Source organism: Sycon ciliatum, chromosome 2 (assembly GCF_964019385.1).
Source record: "Sycon ciliatum chromosome 2, ocSycCili1.1, whole genome shotgun sequence".
Taxonomy (NCBI): Eukaryota; Metazoa; Porifera; class Calcarea; order Leucosolenida; family Sycettidae; genus Sycon; species Sycon ciliatum.
Genome location: NC_088644.1, coordinates 16,414,402 through 16,424,907, shown reverse-complemented (window position 1 = coordinate 16,424,907; position 10,506 = coordinate 16,414,402). Strand labels below are relative to the sequence as shown.

Here is a 10,506-nt window from a genome sequence, read left to right as displayed (position 1 = left end):
AGCTTCCTCGGACAAAGACCATTCGACTCAGCACCCAGAAGACTACAACTGGTGAAAATTTGATTTTAGGGTATACTTCCCCTTTAAGTGGCATGTCTCTGGCATGCAGCTGTGCTTGCCTTGACTGCCGTGGCCAGGTTAGGCCTTGACGGATTATGCTAATATTTTCGTGAAATTATGCTTTTCGCATTGCTGAAAAAATTGCAGAATTATGCTATTTTTATGCTAAAAGTTATCATATTATGCCGCATTATGCTCACATATGCTGCTAATGCATAATGGTTCTGTGCAAAATAACAAGGGAATTTTTTGTAGAGGGCGTTGGACTGTAGTAGCAAAGGTTCAACGGGCTCAACACACCGTCCAACCTAGCTACGACCATCACTGATTGTAGCGGACTGGACATGTTATCAAGGGAGTCGTAAACCTACAACTTCCTAGTGCATCTACTTGTACTTGTAGAACATGTACAACTCTATGGAATTTGATGCGAACAGGCGGATTTTTCCAATTTTATGCGATTCGTATGCAATTTGCCTCGAATTATGCGATTATTCGATTTTGGTAGGAATTATGCGAAAAATTATGCTAGCATAATCCGTCAAGGCCTAGGCCAGGTTCGATTTCGGGCGTCCACGCACACCGGTGACATCTCGACGGAAGTAGTTGTCCATTGCTTGCTGTGGCGGGGCATCTGAGGGCATCCTCAGAACATGACCCAACATCCGGAAACGGCGGACAGCAACGGTGTGCGAAAGTGGCTGTGTGTGTGCTCTGGAATAATTATACAGTGTTGGCCAGAAGTTTGGGCCTACCTATAAATTTTTGGGGTTTGGCACAATACAGTGGTGCTGCCAGGTTGTGTATCTTCAAACCTGCTGCAAGCCCGATGAAAACGCGTGAGATATGTTTTCTACAGCGCACGTGCGCTTCAAAACAAATTTTCAGGTGAAAATCATGAAAAAGCTAGGCCCAAATTTTTGGCCAAAATATTTGAATTTGTACGGTACCGTACGGTACAAAAATGTGTGATGCAAAACCAGCGGGAAATTCAACTGCACAACACGTGGTGGTCCTCACGACACGAACAACAAATTTTAGTTGCTGTTTTTGACATTTTCCTTCACCATGGGTCGATCCAAGCACCTTTGGCTCTGACGTGAGGGAGTTGACAGTGAAGATGAATAATGATGGCCTCTCTTCGAATGATATCGCCAATTTGACCCGCGTTTGTGCGCGCACGGTGAGAAAACTGTCACCAGGTTCGCAGTGATGCAAAGCTGCAAGAATTAGCCTCGTTCTGGTCATCCAAGGCTGACGTCTGCTCGTGACGACAGGTACCTCAAGGTGATAACTCTGGCTAGCAGAAGGACTTTGTCGTGGGAGCTGAAGACAGACTGGTGCAAAACCGTGGCAAACATGTCCCGAGCCGTACGGAACGTCCCAGACTGCTGAAAGCTGGCCTGAGAGGCTGCAGGACCACAAAAAAACCGTATATCAACCAGAAAATTGAAGAAACAACTGGTCTTTGCCAGGGCCCACCAAGAATGTACTGTGGACCAGTGGAGCAACGTACTGTGGCCCCATGAGTTAAATTTTAATATGAGAGCATCAGATGGTGTGGTGTATTTCAGTTGTTGACCAGGTGAACAACTTGTGCCAGAGTGTACTGTTGGCACAGTCAAGCACAGTGGTGGCTGCATCATGATACGGGACCGCGTCGCCGGCAACGGGGTCGGGCGGCTCTACAACGTTAACGGAGCGATGAAAGCAGACCAATACCAAGGAATACTGCAGAACAGTATGCAGCCGTCCATGGTCGATGTGTTGCGCGGTCTGGATGATGTATTTGCGCGCGCATACGCGATAAAGGCGTAATTGGCGGACCGCCCATATCGCGTACTGGGGCGGCTGACGTAGTCGCCGGACCTATATCCGACTGAGGATTTGTGGGAAATACTGAATTGTCTCTGCCATGATGTTCCCCAAGTCCCATCAACTGAAACACAGCCTGGGGAAGTGTGCAAGACAGCGTGGCGGAAGATCAGCAGGGACAAGTACGCGAAACCCGTCTCGACCATCCCGGCGCGCATGGAGGCTGTCGTCAAGGCAAAGAGAGGACCTACTAAGTGGTAAAATTGGGCAAACAGTTCACTGATAGGTTCTTAGCATGGAAACAAATCATTTCGATTAGATTTAGTTGATATCTATTAGCTTCCCACCTGGATTTTGCTGTTTTTTAATTTTGGCCGTAAGTTTGGGCCTACGCTTTTTCGATTAAATTGACTTTATTTTATTTTACAACTATCTAGCCTTCGAAAGACGGATCAGAGTATGATCTCTTCGGTAGATAGCCAACTTCAGTAGTTTTGTTCGTGCACTATACAAAGATTCTCTCTAGAAACCTGTTTTCTCTTGGGTAGGCCCAAACATTTGGCCAACACTGTAGGTCTTTGTTGGAGATGATGGCGGGATACCTAATTCTAATCCTAACGGATATAGCGAAAGTTAATTCCAAACGAAAATTTGTACTTACCAGTATACAGTATGCGGGGGGGGGGGGGGGGGGGGAGAGTAACCTGGTTATGAGCTCTTGCTAGTACAGTCAAACCTCTTTGCTGACTTTAGTTTAGGTCTTTAGGACGAACATCAAGGGACCGATGATATTAATTTTGTTCGCAATAACGGTAGTTCTTCTTATCCACAAATATTATGTTTTACTCAGTGAGTACACAATCATGTACACAGTGTTTTATCCAATACAGTTACCATGGTTACGAATACTAGTTCTTCTAGCTTAGGGGTCGTCGCAAAAGTTTTTTGTCGTCCCTGAAACGAACATGATTCATTTGGGGGGAGGGGGTGCGAGCCAAAATCGCAAGTCGACCGACACTGTACATATGACATGTACATGCATGCGATTTTCGTCGTCCAGCATAGCAAGCTGTGTTCGTTTCAGAGCTAGAGGGAGGGCTAGGGGAGGGGGTCCAAGTACGAGATGAACGATGTTCGTTTCAGGGACGACAGAAAACTTTTGCGACGACCCCTTAGGCAAACATTTGTTTTATCAGTGTTCTTCCTAACGAGGTTTCACTGTAGACTAGTGTAGTACATACATGTACATGACGTGTATGGGAAACCACGGAGCAGTGGTGACGACGGCCCGGTGCGAAGCTTGAGCGCCATCCGGGGCCGGGTGTAGTTATCATGGTTATTCTGCACTGCAGCCTTGTGCAGGTGAGTTGTTACAACATCTCCCCCCAACTGGCCCAAGTCTGTTTGTAACAGTAGCTACCGTAGCTCATTCGGAAGAGTGTCTCATCCTGGCAGAAGTCTATTTCCTTCTGTCGAATTATTTTAGTAGTGAAGTCATGAATTCAGGAGGGCTAGGTGAATTCTTGGACGAATGCTACTTTCAGACATCAGTAGTGGCAGGCGGAAATGTTTTGTTTGCATTGCTGCGAAGTAATAATTATTATTAGTTGCTTAGTGCAGGAGTACGAGTACATGCACTCAGAGTGCAGAGGACTAAAGGGACCGTCACTTAATTTTTGCCGACTACCCGCCAAAAAAATCTTTTCGTTTCACGTGTCAGACACGTCCGCGAGCGCGCGCGTACGACTCGACTCGACTCGCTACCTTTCACGTCACGTCAAGCAATCTGTTCACGCCACATGGCTGGATAGCGCGTACATGCAAACATGATTGTCAGATTGAAGACTTGCAAAATTAATTTTACAAGTCCAGGCGCTAGGCCTAGGCGCACAGAATGCGTAATGCTAATGGCAGCTGACTTTATTTTCGGAGAAACACTACTCATTGTAGTAAAAAGTAACAATGAATAGCGATATCATCTAGGAAGGATCGCTACCCTAACGCGAAGGAAAGGCCTTGCGCGGCTGCTCTACGAAGTGTTGAAGAATGACTCAAAGTTAGTTGGTGGACGAACAACTCGCAGTGGTGCCGGAAAACTTGGCCCCCAACGATGGTGTTTGGTGAATCATCAAGCATAATGTCTTGTAGCAGTGTTCACCGAGGAAGGAGAACGCTCTAGCCGCTGCTGTTGTCCGTTTCATCCACGTTGGGCGTTAGCTGCACCGCGCCTATTGTGTTTTAGTATTCCATGGACACACATTAGCATTCAGAGCGATTGTGGAGCCACAATTTACTTCACACAGCGTTGTATTGTCCACGAGCGCAAACTTCATTATCAGCAGTAACTGTTACTCTTCATCCTACGTGTAGATTTGGAGTATACACGGCCTTGTCACGACAGCGACAGCTCTACAGAGTGTTCAAGTGCGAAATATTAATTTCAATTGTTGGTGGACGAATAAATGGCTGGTTCCGAAAAACGCGGCCTGCACCGATGGTGTTTGGTGGATCATCAAACGGGGTGACCAGCAGTGTTCACCGAGGAAGGAGAATGCACTCACCACCACTGTCGTCTGATTCATCCAAGTGGGCGTTAGCTGCGCTGCGCCTATTGTGTTTTAGTATTCCATGGACGCACACTAGCGTTCTCAGCGGTTGTGGAGCCACAACATATCTTCATGCGGCGTTGCACTGTCCAAGAGCAGAAACGTCAGCAGTGGCCCATCATCATACATGTAGATTTGGAGTATACACACCATGCGCCAATGGGCCTTGGCACAACAGCGGCAGCTCTACGGAGTGTTCAAGTGAGAAACATTTGTTTCGACTTGGTGGACGAACAAATCGTCGGTGCCGAAAAACGTGGCCTGCGCCGATGGTGCTTGAAACATCAAGCATGGTATATGGTGACTGTTAGTGTTCATCGAGGAAGGAGAACACTCAGGCCGTCGACCATTCATCCATTTCGTTAGCTGCACTAAGTCTGTTGTGTCCTTGTATTCCATGGGCACACACTCATGAAGCATGGCGTCTGAGCTGTGTTCACAGAGCGGGGAGATGCTCTTGCTGCTATCTTATCTGTCCTGTGTATTCCCAAGTGCCGAAGGCTCACAACAATGGTGTTGGACAAGTCAGATAAAATAGAGTCAACGTAAGTACGCATGTGTACTCTTACCGTGACTGAAACATAAGTGGGGTGTAAGAGCTAATTCATATGGTGTCGTGACATTCACATGTACGAGGTTAGTGTGTAGTACTTGTTACGTACTGAATTCTGTGACTTTGTTTTGTCTCCATATACTGCATGCATTCACGTTTCACAGTTATCAGTTTGCCCCTGAGTTCATGTCTGTTATCCCGTGTCTCCTCTACTCAGGCGCGTAGCACCGCCGTTGGCGGTGGTCCGGCCGGGGGGGGGGGGGGGGGGGGAGGGTTCGGGGAGATCTCCCCCCTAATTTTTTTGAAATTAGGGTACAAAATCCTGCATTCTGGGCACTTTTGGCATTGTTTTACTATGGTGGTCGTGGTCGGGCGAAAAAGTGGTCCGGCCAAAGCCGGACCGGCCGGAGCGGCTGCTACGCCCCTGCTACTTCTTTTTGTTTCCACACGGTTCATGGTGTAGCGCTGCACGTGTTCCATCAGTTTGAACTTCAGCATAAATCGCAACTACTTGTACTTTCAGACATGTCACGTGATTGTTGCCAGGGTTTGAGCCAATCAGAGCGCTTACAGGCAGGGCCTGAACCCCTGATCATGCCCTGCCTGCCAGCTCTACTACGATATATGTCACGTACCCGCGCTGCACGGTTCTCCTGCGCTTGGGCTTGCTTTCCCTTGATAGTTGGAAGTCAGTGGCTGCTTTAGAACTCTTAGATTATGCACAGAAAGTGGTGGACATCACGCAACTGCATTGTAAATAAAAGGGGGGTTGTCAACTGACAACCGCATAATTTTTCGACATAATTAATAAAAGAATTTTCATCTAAAGAGTGAATAGCAACTAAATAGAGCGGTTGTCGGTTGACAAACCCCCTTTTATTTAGATTATGTATCTGAAGTAAATATCACAATTGTCTCTTGTGTATTATATCCGTCTGATGTCACCAGATCATCACATGGTGCTGTGACCAAGATACGGATCATGACGAACGCTGATTCAACTGGACGAATCGCAACCTGACGACGAAGAATCGCGAGGCTTTTCAGATGCAGGGACACAATGGAAACTGAACGACTTCAGAACAGCACTGAAGCGTTATGTTATCATGCAAGACGCCTTTCTGCGCCGCACAAACACAGGCGGTACTACAGCAGAAGATGTCACTCACTATTCTGCAGGTGCACTGGTAACAGGCGCATGCAAGTTCACGTGAAGGAAGCGGTCTGATGGTAACTGGAATGCCAGCAGTATGAGAGGGTGTGCATTCTGCGGCGGATCTCACCTGGACAAGAGCTGCACGAAATACACAACAGTAGCACAGTGGAAAGAATAACTGATTGAACAGAAGCGTTGCTTTGTGTGTTTGCGCACAGGGCACCGGTCAACTCAGTGCAAGGCCACCCGCAAGTGTAATGTGTGTTCTCGCATGGGTCACCAATCAGAGTCACCATCATGTCACGATCTGCCCTGAATCTCAACAGAAATCTGACAGCAGGACCAACATAGTAGCTGATCAGCCTTTGGCTGACGAGGTACCAGCATCTGGCGCAACAGCAGCTAGTGCAGCATCAACCAGTATCGCCATTGACTGTAAGATAGTCAGTCATCTTGATCGGTGCAGATTTCCTCTGGGAATTTATGACGGGGAGCACCAGAGGACTTCCGCCAGGACTACAGTTTCTACCTACCACAGTCGGTTTTGTGGTGACTGGCCGAACACGTCACTCCAAGCACTCAGCTATGCCGATGAGCAGCCATGCCAGCTATCGTTTCTCTAACTGATGCAACTTCCGACTCCTGCACCATCCCAGATCTGTGGGACCTAGACTGAGTTGACATCCAGGATTCAGGCAATCTTACTAACAACGACCTAGCCATTAGGCAATTCATCATTGTTCTACGATTTTGCTTGCCACCAATCGTCATGACCTGCGATACTGAGAAGGCCATTTTACAAATCAGTGCCAACCCAGCATACAGAGATGCGACACGATTTCTGTGGTTCGCCAACTCCGACAGTCCATCAGTCACCCCATCCAGCCTGTTCACGCTCATAAGCAGTCCATTTCTGCTTGGCGCGTCTATACTGCATCATTTGGCACAGCAAGATGACAAAACAGCTAGCAGTGGCTATTGGTGAGAACATTTTCTGCTGTGCCATTGGAGTGTGCACGATACACGAACCCTGCTCTTTTGTTGGCACCGCCTCTGTAACTTACTGCATAGGGTGCAAGGTGACCGTTGTCGGTTTACATGTACTCCAGTTATTACACCGTGCATGCACTGAGTCTGTGCTGTACAGTACAGTACTGTGCATCCATAGGTGTCCGTTTGCGGTAGCGCAAGGTGACACGCAAGGTTGGTGTATTGTGTTGTCCGCTGCTATTCGAAGCTCTCGGAGTCGGAAGCGTTACCTCCGTTTCCCCTGTTCCTCCCTGCGCGGAGTCTGTAGTTCTGGCTTGCAGTCGCTGTTACATGCATGTTGGCAGTTGCATGTGTTCTGGTTTTCAGTTGTCTTTAGGCCACACTGAAGAAGGTCTGTGGTTCGACTCACCCGACCGACCGTACATTTTTCAGCCCGACCGTAACTTTTTTTCGGCGGGCTGTCGTGTGACTGACGTACGTGGACTGAACACGTCCACGTCTACGTCTACGTGCTGTGCAGCGTGAGTCTGCGGACGCAGGCGGCTCCTTTTGGACTTGACTTGTAGTTCTCGTACTGCAGTGCAGTGCAGTGAGTGGTACGACTGCTGCCTTGTGCTGGTAGTAGAGTCTACTCGATACGACCACCGGCAGACTGGCGAGACTTATTTTGAAGTGACCGTCCGGTTGAGAGTGATTGCCTCGTTCCAGATTAAGGACGGCCTTCTGTTTTGGGATGAAGGACAGACGAGATTGCACTTTCCTCGTGTATTGGGAACGATATTTCACCTGTACCGGTAAGTTGCTGCTCCATGTGTGCAAGCACAGGAAGCGTCGATGGAAAAAGCCCATGTATTCGTGCACGCCGACACCAAACTAGCAATACATGTACCGGTACATTGTACAATTTGTACTTCGAAGTAGTTCCCGAACTTACTTTCAACTCGCATCGTTCTTCATTTGCTTGATGATTTGGACAGTCAGAGTCACCGCTTGAAGTTATTCTCTTCTCGTTCCAGAGCTACACAATGTTTCAAAGTATTAGCCAGTGATCCCTTTATACAACATGTATGGCATAACACTGCGTAATAATGCCGATGTACTGGTACATGGGTGTCTAAAGGCAGTACGGTGTATTTACATGTACTAAAAAATATATTTAAAAAAAAAAATCCGCCCGCCCGCCCGTAAAAAAAATGTCCATGTTAGTCGAACCACACACCTTCTTTAGTTTGGCCTTATAAATTTTGTTTTGTGTGGACGACAGTTCAATATTCTAGCAGTTGTTGCACGTCCTACATTCCGTAGTTATCTGCGGTTGGTGTTCGAGAGAGCAAACTGTGTTCTTCTCCAGAGTGGAGTAAACCATTCGCTTGTGTCTGAGGAAAACCCTGTGTGTTGACGAAGTGGGTTGACTTGGCTGTAGAGTGAAAGTACCACATGGTCATATGGTCCACAAAATCTTAGAACTAACTTAGGGTCTTCTGGCGTATGGTATAATTATATGAGCAGCATGAGAGTGAAGTAAAAGACTATTAGCTCAAACATTCAGTCTTTCAAGAGTAGGTGTTTCATCACGGAATAGGTTCTGCAGTTCACTTACACACTGCAACAATGGACCAGCAGTGTCCAGCATACAGAGTCATGTGAATATGTACCGTATGCATACTCACAGCTGCAAGGCCAGCGCCCCGTGGCTGCTTGACTTCTCACTCGATTTTAATATTCACAACAGTAAGACTCTGTGATCAATCAGGGCTCTGTGAGCAGTTATGCTACATGCACAATGCCGGTGAAGGCATGACACAGTAGAATATGTGATTAGGAACAGACGGAAATTAGGAAGTGTTCATACAATATAAGTGAGGGATGACTCCTATTAGTACACCACGGCATACTCAAAACAACAACAAGGCAATGTGCAAAACTCTGATACCGGTACGTTAATAGGGGAAATTGAACAAGGTAATCTTTAGACAAAACAAAGTAAGGAGGAATGTTGTAGAGCCATGCGTATGAATCAAGGTGAGCAAGACCAAAATAGGAAAGGAAAGGTCTACCTGTATGTAGTCCGCGTTCATCTCATTCCAGTGTTCAGCATTGTGTTAGGCAGTACTGTGTCGTTCTGTTGGTTCCCAGGTTGGCTTCCAACACCAGGCTCATGGAATCCCATCTGACAGCTGCATATACTACTAAAAACATGTAGGTAACTCCCTTCGGATAATCTTGGTATAGACGGTAGAGGCGAAGGACTGGCAGTTGTTGAAAGGTAAATTGTACTGACTACGCACCACATCGGAGCAGTACAAAAGTCCTACGAACTCCTGCAGCGGGTACACCGAGGCTAGAGTGGTTCTGTGGGTCTGTTCAACGCTATCACCACGGGTCTTACCACGGTAAAGTAGTACACGGCCACGTTGCTTGCTTCTTTGCAATGTAACGCCTTCAGAGTTCTTTTCGATGGACCACCACCAATTCTTGGTCTGGAACACGATAAATTCATGGTAAAACAAGCCCATTTCTGGCAGCCACGGTACGAGGGGATTCTTGTGTCTCTCTATCTCTGTTATGGACTCGGCATAATCGCTACCAAAGGCAATGAGGTCTCCGAGTGACTCTCTCAGCTGGTTGTCATGAACTGTCCAACAAGATGTAGAGCCATAATCCAGAAAGAACACTACTGCCTCGTAGTTGCTACCCTTGGAGCCCGATAGGCTGCTTCCCCAGCTGCCCATTGGTCTGGCTGGCAACTACGCTGAATGGGATAATAATTATTATCGTCGCCAGTCGCCACTCACGCTTAGACCAACGACATGGGGTTCCGTTGTGTCACACTTCCCGTTGTCCTTGACTCGAAGTTAGGTAAATGTTTTTACCTCTCGTCTTGATTCACCATTCCACAAACGGAACGTCGTTACTTTATTATTAGAAGACTGTATTATTACTCTTTCATTCTCATGCCAAACAGCTAACTCATACTAAACAAGAATGACCAAAAACTAGTGACCTGCACAACCGAAGCAGGAACCTAAAAACTCTAACACCCCAAGGAAAACAAGCCCCCTCTACGCCTACGGATCACGGACTACAATCCCGATCCTAGCCTAGCAGCAAATGATACATACATACAAGTCGATGACAAAAGCGGTGCCGGTGTTAGGTGACAGCTGCATACGAATGCATGAAAGGGGTCAGACAGTTCATGTATCATGTGTACATGGTGTACCGGCAGTTGTAACTGGAGCCGACTGAAAGTCAATACATCAATAGCAGTGTTAGTCATACATGAAGTCCAGACTACAGAAAGTGTGGGTGTTGCTTGTCGCCAA

The 10,506-nt window shown here is 47.2% G+C and overlaps 1 long non-coding RNA gene across 1 annotated transcript; it reads left to right on the top strand.

Moving 5' to 3' along the window:
• Nucleotides 1-3,187: 3,187 nt before the first annotated feature.
• On the top strand, nt 3,188-8,545 carry LOC135808938 (uncharacterized). Its single transcript, XR_010552147.1, has 2 exons — nt 3,188-5,026; nt 5,983-8,545. It is a non-coding gene; the product is annotated as an uncharacterized LOC135808938 (long non-coding RNA).
• The last annotated feature ends 1,961 nt before the right edge of the window (nt 8,546-10,506 follow it).